The sequence below is a fragment of the Harpia harpyja genome, chromosome 2 (assembly GCF_026419915.1).
Source record: "Harpia harpyja isolate bHarHar1 chromosome 2, bHarHar1 primary haplotype, whole genome shotgun sequence".
Lineage (NCBI taxonomy): Eukaryota > Metazoa > Chordata > Aves > Accipitriformes > Accipitridae > Harpia > Harpia harpyja.
Genome location: NC_068941.1, coordinates 76648853 through 76666581, shown reverse-complemented (window position 1 = coordinate 76666581; position 17729 = coordinate 76648853). Strand labels below are relative to the sequence as shown.

Genomic DNA, 17729 nt, shown 5'->3' with positions numbered 1-17729 from the left:
CAGGTGCTAGTTAATTTACTAAAACAAAAGAAACTTTGCTTAAGGGAGCAGAAAGCAAGATAGCTGTAAGGATATCAGAATAATCATTGTTCCTCTGGGCCTGACAATGCTGGAGCAATACAGGTCTGCAAGAGTGGCTCCCTGCTATCATGGGATCTGAGTCATGCAATCTCTGTCATAAATTAAGCAAGTTCTGCCTCAGGATTCCCCTTGTAGAACAGTAAAGTATTCTAAACATTAAAAGAATCATTATAATTGTAATGTCATCTTGGCTAACCAAAGTACACTGAAGTTTTCTTAGTACAATGGGGTGATGCTGGTTAATGCTGCATTTTTGCCACTGCCCTGGGACTACTGGATCTTGTGCATTGTTAGCAGTTTTTTCCTATTTGTGTTTTTTTGTCTGTGGCAGCCTGGGCCCTTTGATTAGTTTTCAAGAAGACTCATATATCAGAGGGGGATATGTCAGATGTGCTCCACTGGCACCCTGGGTGGGCAGCCAGGTCTGGACCCTGCTCCCCTCGCTGAGCACAGTCATTCCGGTGTGAATCCCTGTTGCCCAAAATGTCCTGAGGTACCCGAGTGCAATAATAGTGTACATAAGCACTGGTCCTTTGCCCTTGGATACCTTTATTTGAAAAGCAATTCTGTCCCGTGTCATAATTTTTTTGGAAGTGCTAGTGCCTAAAACCTTTGAAAAAGTACTGAAATCTCTTCCTAATACCCCTGTGCATAAAAGCAGGAAGGAGCAGTAGGAATTGCTGCTTTGCTGGTTGTAGTTTAAGAGGACAACCCTACTTTCTTTATGAAAAACAAGCTTGGAATTTTTTCCTTTGGCAAACCCATGTGATGTGGTCCTGCAGAAATGGAGTACTGTGTGACTGCATGGAGCCAAGGAAAGGGGCAAAAATTAAGAAAAGGATATGACTCAGTGCCTGGTGGTTTAGCACCACACCTCCTTCATCCTCTTCTTACTAATAGCCCCTAGATACTGCTTGTTCTCTCTTTCTTGGTTTGGTGTGACTTGCTGGGCTCTTTTAGCAGTGAGTTTGAGTTTTGCTTTACCACAGCCAGCATCCCCAGTGGATGCTGCTGTTGTAGATGTGCCCAGGCAGCTCGACTGGAAGTTCATCCACAGAACAGTTCCAACTTAAAACAGCCTTTTGTTGCTGCTACTGATCATCATTTGCTCTATCAGCAAAAGTTGCCACCCCTATATCAGATCCATGAGAGCATGGACAGCTTCCAAACGTGCTAGTTCAGCATCAGAGCTGTGATTTTAACAGCAATTGCTCCTTAGCATTTTGTACCTGGAATTGTTATTAATTTTCGTATTTATCAAATAGCTGTAAATTGAGACCTCTAGCTTGCAAATACTTGCATGATCTAAAGAAGTCCGTGAAGGATGATTACACTCCAGTTTCAGTGGAGGCTTACACTGATTCAGTTAAAGTTCAGTTAGGGCCTGATTCTCAGAGGACATCAGTGTCTTGGGAATCACATATTTCAGCAGTGAGTTATGAATTTGGGATTTCAATGCTTAATTTTTTTTCCATTGTCCTTGCTACTTGTTGGTAATGTTCAGACTGGACACAAATAACCTGAGAGAGAGCAAGCTCTGACTGCTTACGTGGTGGGTTTAAAGTGAGTCCAGGCCATAACACTCCTGTTTGGGATGTGCAATCCAAAAGACAAGCACAATTCCTAACTTCCAGAAAGGACTTTTCTTTTCTTGTTCTGACCTTTAACAATCTGCACCAGTGAACAGAGCCATGTCGCAGGCAGCTGGTAGGAAGGCGCTCGGCTCTTTTGCAGCCTGTATTTTTTGTGCCTCCCCCGTGGGAAGGGGTTTCCCACCAGACCTCACTTGCCAGCTCCCCAAACACGAGGTTTTCCTCGCACAGTGAACCCAGTTCTTCTCTCTACTGAGAAGCTCTGAGATTTTTTGTGGTGGGAAATAAAGGATTTAGCCTTAATTCCAGGCTGGCTTGGCTGGCTGTCTCCTTCAGGAGTGCTCCTAAACTCTCATGGTGACAGGAGGTGATGAAAAAGTGTGTTGGTCAGGTTTCTGGTGACAAGGGTTCTCATTATTCATGAAGTTGAGAAGCCACAGTGAAATTACTAAGGATTTAAGCTTAGCAGGTGACTTGGCTAAAGGTGTTTCTTTCATACTCACTTTAAAGCAGGTGAGGAGGAAGAGGGCAAAGACGTAAGGGAAGAAATGGTGGAAACAAGAATCTGTCCAGGAGCAGAAGCAGAGGCTGGTGGAAGAAGAGATGAAGTTGTGTTGAGGGGAAAGGACTAGAAAGAAAACAGGCAAACGTGTGTCAGGCAGGACAAAGATTTGAACTTGAATCCCCGCTTTTCAATTCTGATGATTATGTTTTATAAATCTGTATATATTCTTAATTCTTTAGCACATATTTGATTCTTCAGTAAAGCATAGTTAAAGCCAGAAACATTATGGTTTGTGGTGAGGGTATGAACAGCTTCCTCCAGCGATGGAGGACTTTTTATGCTGCTAAATTACCCATATTGGAAACAAATAATGTAAGTACTCTAATTGCTTGTCTTTCTCCACATTGGTGTTTCCATGGAGCATTTTCAGGTTGTTGAAGGAGCAAAGCATCAGAAATATTCTGTATTGCCTTATGTGTATGTTGCTCACATAGTGATTATAAAGAGAGAAAAAACATTTTTTATCAGATTTCTTACGGGTGCATTTTAAGAAGCAAGTGTCATATGATGCATTAGGCTATTGTTTAAAACAGGAAGAAAAGGAGGATGCGTGGAGTCTCCTGTTCCCCAGAGTTTCAAGAACTCATGGCTAAGCCAGTTAACGCACACATTTGTCATGCGAAATTCAGTCTTACTGTGCTGGAGGCCTTTGTACCTCCATAGCACACAGCCAGGATTAGAAATCTTCAGGTGGGTTGACTTAGATGGCGAAGCACGTGTGCCCAGCTGCATGGAGCCCAGGTGCTGAAGGACCTCTTGGGAAGGGGAGAGGGAATGGGTCAAAATGAAGAAACAGATGTTGTCTAGGCAGGAATTTCCATTCATTTTGTTTATTCACCTGGCTGTTGAGGAAACCCTGTGACAACATATGTTTTCAGCTGACAGCCTTTTCGTAAGATTAGCTGTGACAAATGTTCTCATGGAGAGAGCTGATGTTTGTTACTGCTGTGTCCCTTCAGTTGCAGTTGTGGATTTTCTTTTTCTCTTCCTCCAAAAATAGCTCTAAATGAGACAGAAGTAGCATCTGGTTAGCTAACACAAATTAAACAGCCAGCTGAGATTTCCTTCCTTTGCCAGAGCCCTTAGAGCTCTCTTTGTGCTCTCTAAGATTTTATCCAGACAGATCGTGGCTTTTTCAATCCTGGTGGTGTGTGACAGTTGGATCTGGCTAATATCTATGCCCTTAATGAGTTATTAAAGTGGGCAGCATCATTAGAATTTATTTTCTGTCTTGAAGGCTTTTTTCAGACCTTTTTGTTATGAGACAACAGCGGCTACTGCTGGCAAAAGGGTCTTTGCTGCTTCAGAGTCATGGCAGTGCAAGGATTGTGCAAGTTGTGCCTGTGTGGTACCCCCACACGTGTTGACATTGTGGTGTGGACATCCTTTGAGCAATTAAGTTATAGCATTGAAATTATTGATGCAGTTATGTTAGGCATAATTTCCTAAAAATTGTCTTTATTCTTACTTGCAAAGTTACATCCTCATGTATTCTGCAGGCATATACTAGAACACAACTAGTGAAGGCAAATTATCCAATTGTTCTGTTGTTTCTCATGCTTAGAGAATGGAAACTTGCTTGTGGATAGAAGGATAGAAATGTGCTTGTGGACAGAAAAGGAAGATCCATAAAAAAATGAGCCAGCAGCTGGAGGCAGATACCTTGGGGAAGAGAAGAGGGCAGATGTGATACTCTCCAAGGCTTCCATCATTTGCTGCTAAAGGACTTCCTGAAGCAGAGCTGGTTTCTATTCATTCAGTGAACCTCGATGGATTTTTCTTCTATTAGGTTGTCAAGTCTCTCTCGAAGCTGCATAAACTTTTTGTATTTGCAGCATACCATGGAAAGGAGGTCCACTACTTAATTACATGTTAAGAACCACTTTGTTATGAACCTGTTACCAGTTAGTGCAGCCTGGCTCTTGTCACTCCTGGTTTCCTTCTCCACTTAGATGTACTTTTACCCAAGAATCAGTCTTCACTGTAGAGTGTAAGGTTTGCACAAGAATCTGTCTAGCAAACAGCAGCTTTACTTACTGTTAGCTTTCTGACTCAAATTTCCAAAGCCATTTCAGGCCGTATATAGAGTAAACATTTTTGAAAAGTCGTAAAATCTTTCTTCTCCAAAACTGTAGACTTTAGTGTAAATGGCCACTTGCTATTTTTTCGTTCTAAGTGAGAGAAAATACTCACTGGGCCAAATCCAGCGCACAGACAAAATTTTCAGAGGTACAACTAATATTGCAAGCTGTGTTCTTTATCAGAGCTTGTAAGATAAATCAGGCAATGATAGGTAGTGGGAAGGTACACTAAGTTAGGAAATAAATACCATTTCTCTTCTATTCCAGGTAAGTGCTGCTGTTTGAAATGTTTGACATTTATCATGTTGCATCTCCTCTGTATTTTGCACTCTGGAAATCCTCAGCTTCACAGATTATTGTCTCAGGTTACTACAGACCAGGGCAAAGTGAATAGGAAAAAACAGAATGAGAGTCTCTTCTTGTCAACTCTTTAAACCTGTGCATGCACAATTAACATCTTTGTGCTTCCTCTTCCTTTTTCAGTTGCTACCTGTTCTGAAAGAACTTTAAAGCCAAAGTCTCTAAGACATATTTCTACCCCAAATGCCCAAATACTCATTCTGCTGTTGAATATTAAGATAGTCAGCCTTTTCTGTTTGAAGTGCTGTTTTTCCTCAGATTCCTGCCTTGAGAATTTCACAGCTATTTTTTCAAATGTTGTCTTTTGTTCCATGCTATACTATTACACCTGCTTCTTTTCATTCACTATTTTGTCTGTTAAATAAAAGTCCCCTTTCATTAAAGTAATTTTACTACCACGTGATCCAATATTTTAATGAAAATTTTATTAAACTGCCTAGCTAAGCCTAGTAGTGACTGAGATGAGTAACTGTTAATGTTTTGCTAATCTCCAAAATATAAAATTAAAAGGGAAATTCACAGTACTGATAAAGAAGTGTTGATAATAGAAAGCTGTGTGCCTGTTGAACCAAAGCATTTAAAGTATGTGCTGAAATTGCATTGTAACTTGAATGCTATATTGGCCAGGGGGTTAACAATTGACTTAATAGTAAGAACTCAGATGAAATGTTGTGCTGAACTGGGGACACTGTTAAATTGACTTTCCTCACTGAAAAAGATAAAAGCTTTAGTGCCTGCATTTATGCTATGTCAGTGATTTGAAAAGCTAATGAAAATAGTATTCTTGCTGTATGGGTTTTTTTGTTTTCTCTCCAGGGATGAGTTTGCCAGTTGGTTTGGTCTACATTGTTAAACAGTGGGGAGAGGCAGCCTGATGGTTGGTTCAGAGAGATGATGATGAATTAAGATGTTGCAATATGACTTTCATCACAGAATACAAGGTAGGTTCAATATAAATGAATATTTCATGTTTTATCTCAAAAGACATTAAATAAGTTTTATTTAATTTTGATACTGTTTTTTTGTATAGTTTCATTTAGATAGAGAAAACCCTGTATGCTAATTTTTAGGAGTGTTAATTTTCAAATACAGCACATCGATCTTGAAACACTCAATAAAATCAATATAACCATTTCTGATGACAAATGCAGATCTGACAGTTTTTGCACAACGGTCACTGACATATAATCTATTCTGTTGCCTTACCAAAAAAAACCCCAAACCAACCCTAAGCCAGCAAACTAAATAGAAATATATGTCATCAGGATACTTTTACAATCAACTCTTTTAAATTGGTCTTAATATAACTATTGAATTTTTAGCTGAAATACTAACTTTAATTATATTTCCTATTCACACTAGAAGGCTAGATTTCTCACTCTTCATTGGTTCTGGTCCATCACTTGGACTTCGACAGGACTTGGGTTGTACGCTGTTGCTGAGTTGTCCAATTTGTATCAACTATTTATCTGCCTCTCATGAACTATGTAATGCTTGCTTTGATCACATTCAAGATCCCCACACTCTTAAACCTAGTTCCGCTTTCACTGTGCCTTTAAAATACAGCAGTGCTAGGTTAATGGTTGGACTTGATGACCTTAAAGGTCTTTTCCAACCTAAATAATTCTATGATTCTAAATAGATTTAATGCTTGTGAAAGGTGCCAGACTGATTACCCAGCAGATGTGGGAATCCTGTATTTGTCAATAGATACAATAATTTACATTGATATAGCTATTGAAAACTTCTATAGGCTTGAAAGAAATACTTTTCTACAAAAATGAGAGTTCATAGTCTGTACTTTGATCCTTTAGTTGCCTGAATGCTTGCATTACTATCAGTGGAGGACACATGCTATTGGATTTGTTATGAGAGTCTGAGTACTTCTTTGCTACCTGCTGCTCCATCTTCCCCTATCACAATTCGGAGTTTCTGCACTTTCACAGTAAATTCAATGTTTCCTCTGTCTGCCCCATTATGCCCTTTCCCCATTTCATTCCCTCCAGAGACTCTACAATACAGTTAACCATTTCTCATAGCTCCTGACAACTGGCTAGGCAGGAGACAGTACTTGCTGCAGCTCACCTGGGTCTAGGTATGTGCTCATTTTAACAAGCACATATGTGCTGACTGATTCAGGATCATTTGCCCCTTTGTTTCTTGTGAAAACTGAAATCCCTTTCCAATTAACTATTGAAAATGTGTTCTATTATCAATATATAAATTTAGTACATTCTCTTCTTTATACTACTTTGGTATAGATGCAATATTAAAGGTACACAGGGTATTCTCCCACTGTTATACGTAGCTTGAAATTATGTACTCTTTGCAATTCTTCCACATCTTCCTATGCATAATTAATTTTAAATATATGTCTTTGCTGCCCTTTCCAGTTCTCTAAACATAGTCCCAATGAGTGTAACATCACTACTCCTAGTCATCCTGTCATTTGGTTTTATGCACGTTATTATCTGAAATGACTTATGAACTTTCAAAGGGATGTTGTTTCCATCTTCTTATCAAGGGCTTGATCCTGCCTTATTAAAGATGATAGTAGTCCTATTTTTCTTTATTAAGTACAATTTCCATAATACAATAACTTCTGTAACTTATGGTTTAAGATCTCTATATATACACACACATTCAGGAACAGCTCTTCAGGCTGTTTAAATTGTTTGTGTTTCATTATACTAGGACAGTAGTTGAAGAATTATTATTGCTCATGGTTGCTGTATGTTTGTGTCTGGTTTTTTCCGTCAGTGTGTATACTGTGGTACTCAGAAGAATTTTTTGCAAGCAGAAATTGTAGTTTCACGGCTGAAGCCCTTGCTCAGCGTTACACTAAGAGCTGATTCTTTGAGCAGTCTCCTCAAAATCCATTGCTTCCTGACGATTAAGTTGCTCCTTGCCATGCAAAGCTGAAATTGAATCCAAATGGCCCAAATTGAACTGAATGGACTGAAGATGTAGACACTGACTTAAAAGAGAATTTGAATATATCTGTGCAGCCCCAAGCAGGAACACGTACCACTTCATTTATGCAAGAAACACTGGGTCAAGTTGGAGGCATTCTGACAGCTTTCTGTAACACAGTCACAGGCAGACCAAGCTGGTAGCTTCCTATGAAAGCCTGGAAATGTACCTTTTGCTTGAAAATAGCATCAGATTTGCCTGAATGCTAAAGATGCTTAATTATTTAAAGATGCTTGAGCAAGTCAGTTACCTAAATATGGATGTGGGGAGGAGGGGAAGAGTAGTGACTATAGGATTTGGCCTAATATAGTTAGGCTGGTCTTTACATTTTTACATACACATTACTATCTCTGGTTGCCTTTCTGCAGTCATTGGTGGGTGTGAATGTGAAGATGGGTTTGGAACCAGATATTAGAAATCTTTAATAGGACAATTTCTAGTCAACCATGTGAATACCACAGCTGGGATAGGGTCAGAGAGGCTTTTATGTTGGTTGTCTCCAAGTCTGACAAAACATCTACTTGCCATTTGAGTCCATCTAATCAGATCATGATAAACTAGATGCTATGAAACATAGATCACCCTTTAATATCCACCTAAGACTTCATGACCACCAAAGGCAAATATCTATCCTATATTAAATCATTTAAATATGTGCTTTTCACATCAACATCTTAACCTATTTTTGTTTTCTGCCATGGTTATACCCAGATGAGGAATTGCATAAGTCTGCCATGAGTTCAGCAAGTACCAAGGTAACCCAAGTCTTTGTTGAAAGACATTATTTATTCGATCAATATTTAATGCGGAGCAACCACTGAACTGCATAATTTGATAGAGATGGGTGTGCTGTTCCCTGAATACCTCTAATGCTCTCATGCTTTCTTCACTTTTTAGAAGCAATGTAGGAGAATAAACACCAAATGGTGTGTTCTGGAAAAAAGCGTGAAACAAGCTAATAGTACTTGGTATTGCACGTATATTTTCCTGGCAGTTTTTCTGAAACTCTCTTGGGGGCTCAGCAGTGTCTCTTAGCCAGTTGGTTGCTCAGGGGCTTTACGGGCACACGGAGGTTGGTTCCCAGCACGCAATATGCAATGTGTCTTCTCTTGGGATTTGTGGTTCCTCTCCCAGTGAGCCCTAGCAGACATCAAGTTAGTAGTTGTAAGCAGTAGGGAGAGACTAGGTCATTTGGTTCTTGGTAGCATTACTCCTGCTTAGCCTTCTCCATGCTCATTGTTGGCTCTGACTGCCAAGGGAACTTCTGACTCTGTTATGGCAGCTCTTTAAACAGCATCATTTGCAGCTATTACTGTAAGTACACTGAGATTGGGTTTCTTTCTCTGAGCTACTTAGAGTTCACCCTGAATATTATTCAAAACAAATGCTGTGAAATCATCGTCCATGGTGCTTTGCCTGTATGTCCTTTTTCCAAGATGTCTTAATCATCTGTCATTATTTAAGTTGGTCTGTGATCTGAAAATGTTCATTTGACCCTTTGTTTCTCATGTCAATGCCCTGCATCTGTCCTTAGAAATTCAGTAGTAGTAGTTCCTTTTTCTGTCTTCCTACCTATGCGTCAACTGTATGTGGAGGTGATAGGAGTATGATAACGAATATGGCAATGCCATAAACCATACGGCCCTATGACAAATTAGTTTATCTCGTCCCTTTGGCCCCTTCCACCTGATCTCTGCTCCAGGGGGCTCTTCTAGCACTCCATGCCACTGAGCTAGGAGCTGGCATTAAAAAATACAACAGGCAAGACCATTTTTTTCTATGTCTTGTGAAATTCTCACAGATACAAATTGCTCCTTTGCAGGTCCTGTGAAAGGGGTAAGATTCTCTCAAGGGCTGTTAAATACAAGCATTTTTATGTCAAGGATAATTGTTAAAGTCCAGGATGTTATTGCATTCTCTCCCACAGGAAAGGGAGAACTTTTTTTCAGTGTGATTTAACACTTTCAGTTCCCTAAAAGATTGAGATCATAGACTTGAAGCCATAATAATTTTTAGCATGAAAGAACTACTTTAATTTATAAACAATTTTATGACCTTTGGTGATATGTTTACAGCAAGGGTCCAGATGCCAAAACCTAGAGCAGTGAAACCATGAAGTACTTTGCCAAAAATATATTTTACAAATTTCTAAAGCTTGACAAGTAGAGAATAAAGACTTTAAATGGTAAGGATTTAAGGAGACCTGCATTACTTACAAGTGGTCTGACATTCCTGTGTAACCTAAGTGTTCTAGAATAAAATAAAACTCAATGCTATTTCTCCTCTGTATCTCATTTCATGTACCCCATATTACATATACATATTACATAGTACACAAAGTACTGCAATCTCTGCTGCTGCAATCAGGTAAAACTCCTTTCAGGTCAAAGGATTAGTACTCATTTACTAGCTTGGTCTACTGTTGTGTCAGAAAACATTGCCTAGTGAGTAGTGTTGCTAAAAAGGCTGTAGGATACTCACTTATTTTGCAATTAATATTTCTTTTTTTTCCAGACTGTCTCAGAAAACTCATGTTCTCTGTGTACATTTCAAATCAGTGTTCAAACTGCCGGTGTTTTTGGCTTGGTTTCTGAGAAGACAAGTGTCCAGTGCAGTTGTAGGAGAGAAGTCTCATGATTTGAAGCTCAGCCTTGCTCTGAAAAGCAACGGCCTGTTGCCAGCTCTTGTAAGGTAGCAGTTGTACTCTTCATGTGAAAGTTAATGCCAATGTTTACCCTCAGAGCATCTCTGCAAATCCATGCTATTGTCTTTGTTGCAAAAGTGTCTTTAATTTAAATATAGGCCTGTTCTAATAAGGAGACACTGTTATGCCAAAGAACCTGTAAAGGGTCAGTGGTACATTAAGGTAATTCAGCAGAAATGCACAAAATGGTTTAGTGTTACTTTTTTTTTAAACTAACTGAAGCATCTGTTTGTGATTGCTGACTAGATATCATGTATCTGGGTGAAGCAAGTTTCAGTGCCTCATTAAAGGCAAGTTCCAAGTGACAGCAGATGGAGTTGGAGCTAGGATTAATTGTAAGGGAAGTGAGAGCTGAGGGTGTTTGGTTTCAGTTTTAAGAATCAAACCTCCTGCCCTGGTTAACACTGAGATATTTGGATTTGATACAGATTGATAAGGAGATTACCAGAGCAGGGAGATAAAGAGCAACCTCAGATCACCTTATTAGGACCTGGTTTTATTCACTGTAACATGGAAAAACTGTTAGTAAGAGCACAATAAAAGACTACTCAGCTATGGCAAAGTTTGCTTTCAGAATTTAAGAAAATTAATATGTAAAGACTTGTGGGTTAGAAATACAGGGAGTTGAAAGTTTGGACTACCTTCTAAAGCTTGGTTAAGAAAGTTAAGATTTCTTTTACTGAAAAAAGTAGGAGGCAGACATTATGTCTTGGTGAAGAGTGGAGAAAAATACCGGCTAGGTAGAGAGTGTCTCTGGTAAAAAGATTTTAGTCAGGTCCTTCCATGGTTATTCAAATGTCTTTAAAAGTCAGGTTCCTGCAGTGCATGAAGGAAAAGAGTGAGAAGGTCAGATCTCCTCACCAAGAATGCCTGGTCTGTAAGATGTGACATCTGAGTTTGACTTTGGGTTTGCCTGGGAGAACATTACGCAGCGCTGGCTGGCTACCCAGAGATTTGCCCCTGACCTGAGTAATTCTGTATTACACACATCCTAGAATGCAAATGGAAATAATAAATGCCTGCTGTGACATGCCCCTGCATGCACAGGCTGACATCAGTAAGTAATGGTAGTTGTTTAAATGTTTTATTGGTTCAGTTTTTGAAATGCTTTGTAGTGCTATTGAAAAGCCATCAAGCCAGCCCTTCAGCAGGGATCTGTGGCAGGTCCCTTTACCCTAAAAGAATATATATGATATTGTAACTTTTATGTATGAATAGGTACTTAGGTCTAAAGGTGATTTTTTTTTTACCCAGATCAGAGTCACTAATGTTCAGGTGTGAACATGCTTTGTAATGTTCCCTTCTTGCCGCTGTTCTGTCTCCAGAGAGGAGATCCTCCGATTCATGACTCCCAGACAAGCCTCCCACATTAAGTGTCCTTGCATAGTCCGTGTCCATAGTCTGCGCTGTACATTGCCACAAAAATGAAATCAGTCAGCCTGTTAGATTACAAACACAACACAAATTTACTCATTTGAAACAGAATCTTGTTTGCTTTGGGATTTTTTATTTTTTGTTTTTACCTTTGAAATCAAAATGGGAAAACTGTTAATTTCGCACAACTGCAGGCAGCATTAGTCTTGGTGACAAATCTGAAAAAATAAAAGGACATTATCTTCATCCAGACAAATAAGAGAGAGAGATCTTCCTTGTTTATGCTGTATGGTAGTCAAGGCAAAATGATTTTACCCATCTAAATGAGAAAGCAGTGATTCTTAGGTGTTTATTGCCATACAGTAGATTCTGCAAGTTTGGTGGTTTATTTTTAATTAATGCTTGTCAAGCTTTAATTGAAACCCTTCACACAAGATCTTTAAAGTCTCTGATTATATTGAATAACTTATTCAACAGATGCAGATTTAATTTTTTTTAAAAATTCTTTAATATAGTTTAAGACCCCTTTTTTTTTTTTAACGTAGATGTCATTTGACCTATGCCAGATAAAACTGAAAACTGTCTTGGCAAATAACATACCAGATTGTACTGAGGAAGTGAATAGAAAGCTAATGATGAAGAAAACTAGTTGTCTTGGGTAAAAGCAAAAATTCTGAGTGCTGGTGAGAAATACTTTTTTATTTCATAGTTTTTATAAGGAATGATTGACTTACTTACATTGTAACAGGGACAAGTTGATCCGGCACATTCATATTGAGTTGGGTTGTAAAGGGGGTCTCCAGAGGTGAAGAACTAATGTTCTGTACACTGTGTCCCCAGCTGGACACTCAAAGGCATGCTTTTGATCATCTTTGCCCCAATCTCTTTTGCTGTTCTTTAGAGAGTTCATCTGGAGGAAGATGCAAAGTGAGCAATGAGAGAAAAATGCAAGAAGTGAAGTAACACTTCTCTTGGGCTGCATGGGATAGTCTGTCAGCTTTCTTGAGCTTCATGCTCAGCAAAAGATGGAAATGGTTACTTAAACTTTAGCTAAGAAATATATATTTACATTGATTGTTACAATATAGGTTTTGCTTTTAACTATAGTAGACGGAATATTTTTCAGATGGAAAAGTAACTTTCTTTTGTGAAAGTGTGTCCTTAAGTTGTATGTTAATTTATGTACCACCATTTGTGCAGTGCACCATATGCTAGGGATTCCCTTCTTCCCAAACTGGGCTTCACTGATTTTCAGGAGTAACATGAGGAGTAATGTCTGCAGTGCCAAATTTGCAAAGATACAGAGGTAGATGTCTAGTTGGTGTAAATCCCTAACTTGCATTCATATTGGATGTGTTGGCCTCAGTGTTTAGTCTGCACTTTTGAAATTAATCTCCTGTTCCTCCCCTCCTTGCTGTGCTATAGATAACATAGGGGAGTAGGCAAAATGGATTTCTTCTAAGCGAATCTAAACTGGAAAATGCTCTCCAGCTGCTGATGGCTTTCAGTCCATCAGACCAGACTAAAGCTATTCCAAAATCAAGCCCCCCAAATTTGTACAGTATGAATACTGGGTCCTTAACACCAGATTTCTGCTCTATCTGCTCCTATTGCACTTTATTACTTGCTAAGTTAGACAAAGCCAAAAATATTTGTGGGAATTTAACATTTTAACTGTGTTTTAGATGTTTTTGTGAACCACTAAAGGTACCTTCAAACACCTCAGTAGGTCAGGCTCTATGACAACAAACTTGTTTTCAGTGCTCTGTACCAAAATATTAAAAAACTGTCTAAATAAAAATATATTTCCTTTCTCCTAAATATGTTTCACAAAATAGGAAATGCCTTTACAAGCAGGTCTTTGCTAAAAAAAACCAAACAAAAAAACCCCTTTGTAACCACGTACTTTTCAGACAGTTGCAAACATATGGTCTTTGTTCTCATAATCATACAATCTTGAAAAAGCTTTGGTAACTTGGGACCAAAAGGTTATTTGCTGATAATGGTATATTAAATACTTACTTGCATGCTTTTAGTAGCAATAAAATAGTTCGTTTTAAAGTCAATAGTAAAATATAGTTCACTTCAGTTAGGTAAGATCAAAGCTTGAATGAATACACAAACAATTTCCTTCTTACTTGTGGTGTTCTTCATAAAAAATTCAATTTTTATCCTTTACATATAAGTAGAGCCTCCTGAGAGCGAGCTTTGTTTCAACCTCAGGAATATGCTACACTATCTCTGGTTGCAAAACCACTTTAATCTGGAGGTGACAAACAGCAGAGATTAATGGCTTCAGTTCAGACACATGCAGCCAAGTACCACATTGATTCTTTAACAAAGGCAGAATGGACGTGATATTGCCTGGGATTTAAGAAAGAAAATATTGACTTGGTTCATGAGCTTAAAATACATTCTCATATAGCTTAAAATATTTTTAATATCACCACAGAGATGCAAATATTCTGTACACTGCAGTGCCATATGAGCAAACCCACTTAAGTGTATGTTTAAACATATAATGAAATTTCATGAACTTCAATAGCAAAAGGCACTTAACTAAAGGTATAGATAAACTGAGGCGTTAAGCAGGTGTTTAAACATTGGAGTAGCTCTTACATTGTCATTTTTACAAGGAGGCAATTAAGACATAGAGAGGCCGAGTGACTTCCCAACATTTCCTAAGTCTGGGGAGGACAAAGAAGCTGAACCGAATTTTCTTGTGCTTTACATGCTTAGGTTAGACTCAAGAGTGACCTACAAAGTCACCCTTAAAATACAGATGGCGTCAGCATTGCTATTTGTCAATGCAAATCCTGGTGGGGTGGAAAAAAAACCAGTCTTTGCACCACTAGGGGCTTTTACTAGACATGTTTTTAGAAAGATATTTTAGTTAAGATACTTTAGGCTAGTTTTATCAACAAAAGTGAGCGAAACTTTTGACACAAAAATAATTTATAAAAGTTTTAGGCAACACTTTGATACATCTGTGGATATTTTTCCTTGTCTTTGTGTTGTTTTTAGAGACTATTTGACCCTTTTCTGTAAAAGATGAGAGATGTGCTAGGATTCAAAGGAGGGTTGCAGAAATGATGTTGATATATTTTAATTGCTAGCCAGCATGCTGTCCTTTCTAATGAAACCTTTTCTTAAGTCAATTAAAATAAAAGGCTTAGAACACAGGAGGGTGCAAAGAGGTGATAAAAACTGATGTACGGTCATATTAGCTGGAGACGTGTGATGTTCTTTTTCAAAGGCACAAGTGAATGCTATGGTGATGAGCTGAAAAAAACCTCTTCTCATCTTTCTGTTACGCTAGGAGCATAGGAAGATTTTTCCTTGGTGGTTGATAGGAGTGTTGTAAAAAGTGTGGTCTAAGACTTTCTGAAGATTAACTCATGACATGTGAGACCACAACCGAGAAAAGCTAAGCACCATTCAGACCTCTGTGACAGCGTGACATACTCAGCACTTTTAAAAAACCAGGCCATTTAAATATAGCTGGGAGGCTAAGGAAGGAAAGTTTTAAAAATCTTAGCCAAAAGCCTTAAAATATCAAAGAGAAATAAGTCTAAATGTTACAAGCGTGAAGTTAGACATATGGTGTGATGGTTTTTGGGTTGGTGTCAATTATGCAAGTTGATTGGAATTAGGTAGAACTCTGTCAATACTGGGAAGGCAGGTGGATGGACCCAATTTAATCAGTTTCTTCCCTCTCCAGTCTTAACTGGATATCTTTGAAATTAGTGGGTTTGTTGGAAAATGGCTGTGGACTAAAAATCAAATTTTTGCTGGACTTGTGAGGTCCTATCCTTCCTATACTGCCTACAGATTGCAGTAGAAGTAATGAGAAAAAAAGCCAAATGCAGAAGATACTAAAGTTCTTTGTTAGCTAAATCACCCACAGTAAGAAATCAAAGCTAAAAAAACCAACCAAAACCCCCAAATCCAGCTGTCCATCTGATGACAGAGCTGTTCAGTTCAAGAATCCCTTAAGCCACTGTCTGCTTTATGAGACTTGAAGGGCAAAAAAGCTTCTGCGTTTTGTGTCATGACTGCAGTGATAGAAGATTCCTACAGTGGATTTAGTTCATCCCCATCAGTTCCTCCACGGATACTTGTGGGGTTTTTTATAGCGTATGGCTCTGAGGCACTGCATTTTGAGGCTCAATTTCCCTCCTTCCTGAAAATAGAAAAATAATCCTGCTGCCTTGGGGAGAAGGAGTTGGCTCAGAGAAGAATTATATTAGCATGACTTATATTAAAAAAAAAAAAAAAAAAGAAACTTGCCTGAGAGAGAACAATGAACCTTTATTTATTGTCTTGTGGAGACAGAATTTTGTGATAGCGTGGAAGGCCACCATATGACTTATATGCTACTTAAGTCTCACTTGAAGGCCCACTGTTTTGTCTCTTTTGCTTAGTGATTACTCAGAATGAGAATTTCTTGCCTGTCCTGGACCTGAAGCAGTTAAAAGCCAGATAGAGCTACCCACGCCTTTCTGATATATGATCATGTGTGCACACTCAGGCAGTTTGTGTAGTAGTAATGAAGGAAACACAGGCTAAAACTATGCTTGCTGCCTGACATCCTTACAGTAGCTGAACCTGTATTTTAATGACAGTCCAGCAAAAGAAAAGAAAAAAAATTACTTCAATTTCCCAGTATCTCCCTCCACATACATCTCCTTCATGTCACCATCCTAGTTGTGTGAGCAACATTCATGCAGCCCTGGTTTCAGGACCAATGTTGTCTTTTGTCTGCTAAAGAGCTGCCAAGCAAACTTTCAAATTTATGTTGATCTGTTATGAAGTTGTAGTAGACTGCTGGCAAGCAAGTCTCTAGTTGAATGAAAGTTAGTGATTTCTTAAAAAGAACCTGTTGAGTACAGGAAAATAAAAGCAAATTGAAGGAGAATGTGATCTCTGTGCTTAATATTCCACAAGCTGGCTAACCATTTCTGAATTTGCTTATTTTAAATATTGCAGAAATGTATGTAATCTGTAATCTGGTTAAGAACTCTAGCTTCTACAAGATGCTAATAAATTGGTCAACCTTATTGTAAAATGTACATTAGTCTTCAGAGTTTATAAAGTAGTTTAATTGTGTGCTAAACTGAAAATAGAAAATAAACAGCAAGTTTAAATAGTGTCGTCTTAATATATTGTTATCACGTACTCTGGTTTAGCATTTAAAGATAAATGTCTTTGGAAAAGGAGATGAAATGGGATAAATGTAACATCATGAGTAGAGTATATATGAATTTCATAGACCATTAATCTTTCAAGTTTCCTATTCAAGGCTATAAATACATTAATTCATCTATCAGCTCTTCTCTCCTATCTTGATTATGCAGGTCACAGAGGTTGCTATAGTAACCTTGCATTACCAATGTAAAGACAGTGAAGGATCTGGCTATCTAGATAAATAAAATAATCGAGAAGTGCTTGCAACCAGCACCCTGATTAATGTAATGCCTAGGTCTATTGAAAGAGCGCTTAGTTCCACATGGATTAGGCCCTTGACTTGTGGATTATGAGAAAGGCTGGCACTTGAAGTCAGTTTTGTGTGGAACAAGTTAGCAGTTACAGAGGTGCTATTCACTGGGAAAGCCCATGGATTATGCCATATATGATGTTCATTTGTTGCAGTCTGCAATCACACTGTCAAAAGACAGTCTAGTATGGATCCCATGTGTGAACCTGCTTTCAGGGATGCAGACATTGTTTGGGTATTTTGAAAACCAAGAAAACGTGGTTTCTGTAAAGCTGAGGTAAGTCCATGTTGTTGAATACACTTGTTGAACCACACGACCCAGTGCTAGTGGGGACTGGGCACTTCATCTCATAGAAGAAAAGACTGGATTACACAGCAGTTGGGTAACAGACATCATTAAATGGTAGTGCCAGTCTGTCATGTGGACCTGTGCTGATGATAAAGGAATGAGAAGTTGTAAGTGGGAAGAAGCAGCAAATTTCTGAATTGGATTTGCCCATGA

At 38.5% G+C, this 17729-nt stretch overlaps 1 protein-coding gene across 5 annotated transcripts in view; it reads left to right on the top strand.

Annotated features, from left to right (window-relative positions):
• JAKMIP1 (janus kinase and microtubule interacting protein 1) overlaps positions 1-17729 on the top strand; it is a 253174-nt gene that overhangs the window by 217656 nt on the left and 17789 nt on the right. For 4 of the 5 annotated variants that reach the window (XM_052780512.1, XM_052780511.1, XM_052780508.1 and 1 more), the window contains one exon: positions 5496-5620. The gene's annotated coding sequence lies outside the window, so the exon portion shown is untranslated. Of the gene's footprint in view, positions 1-5495; positions 5621-10166; positions 10344-17729 lie in introns of all 5 variants that reach the window. The other variant, XM_052780509.1, reaches the window with a different exon arrangement.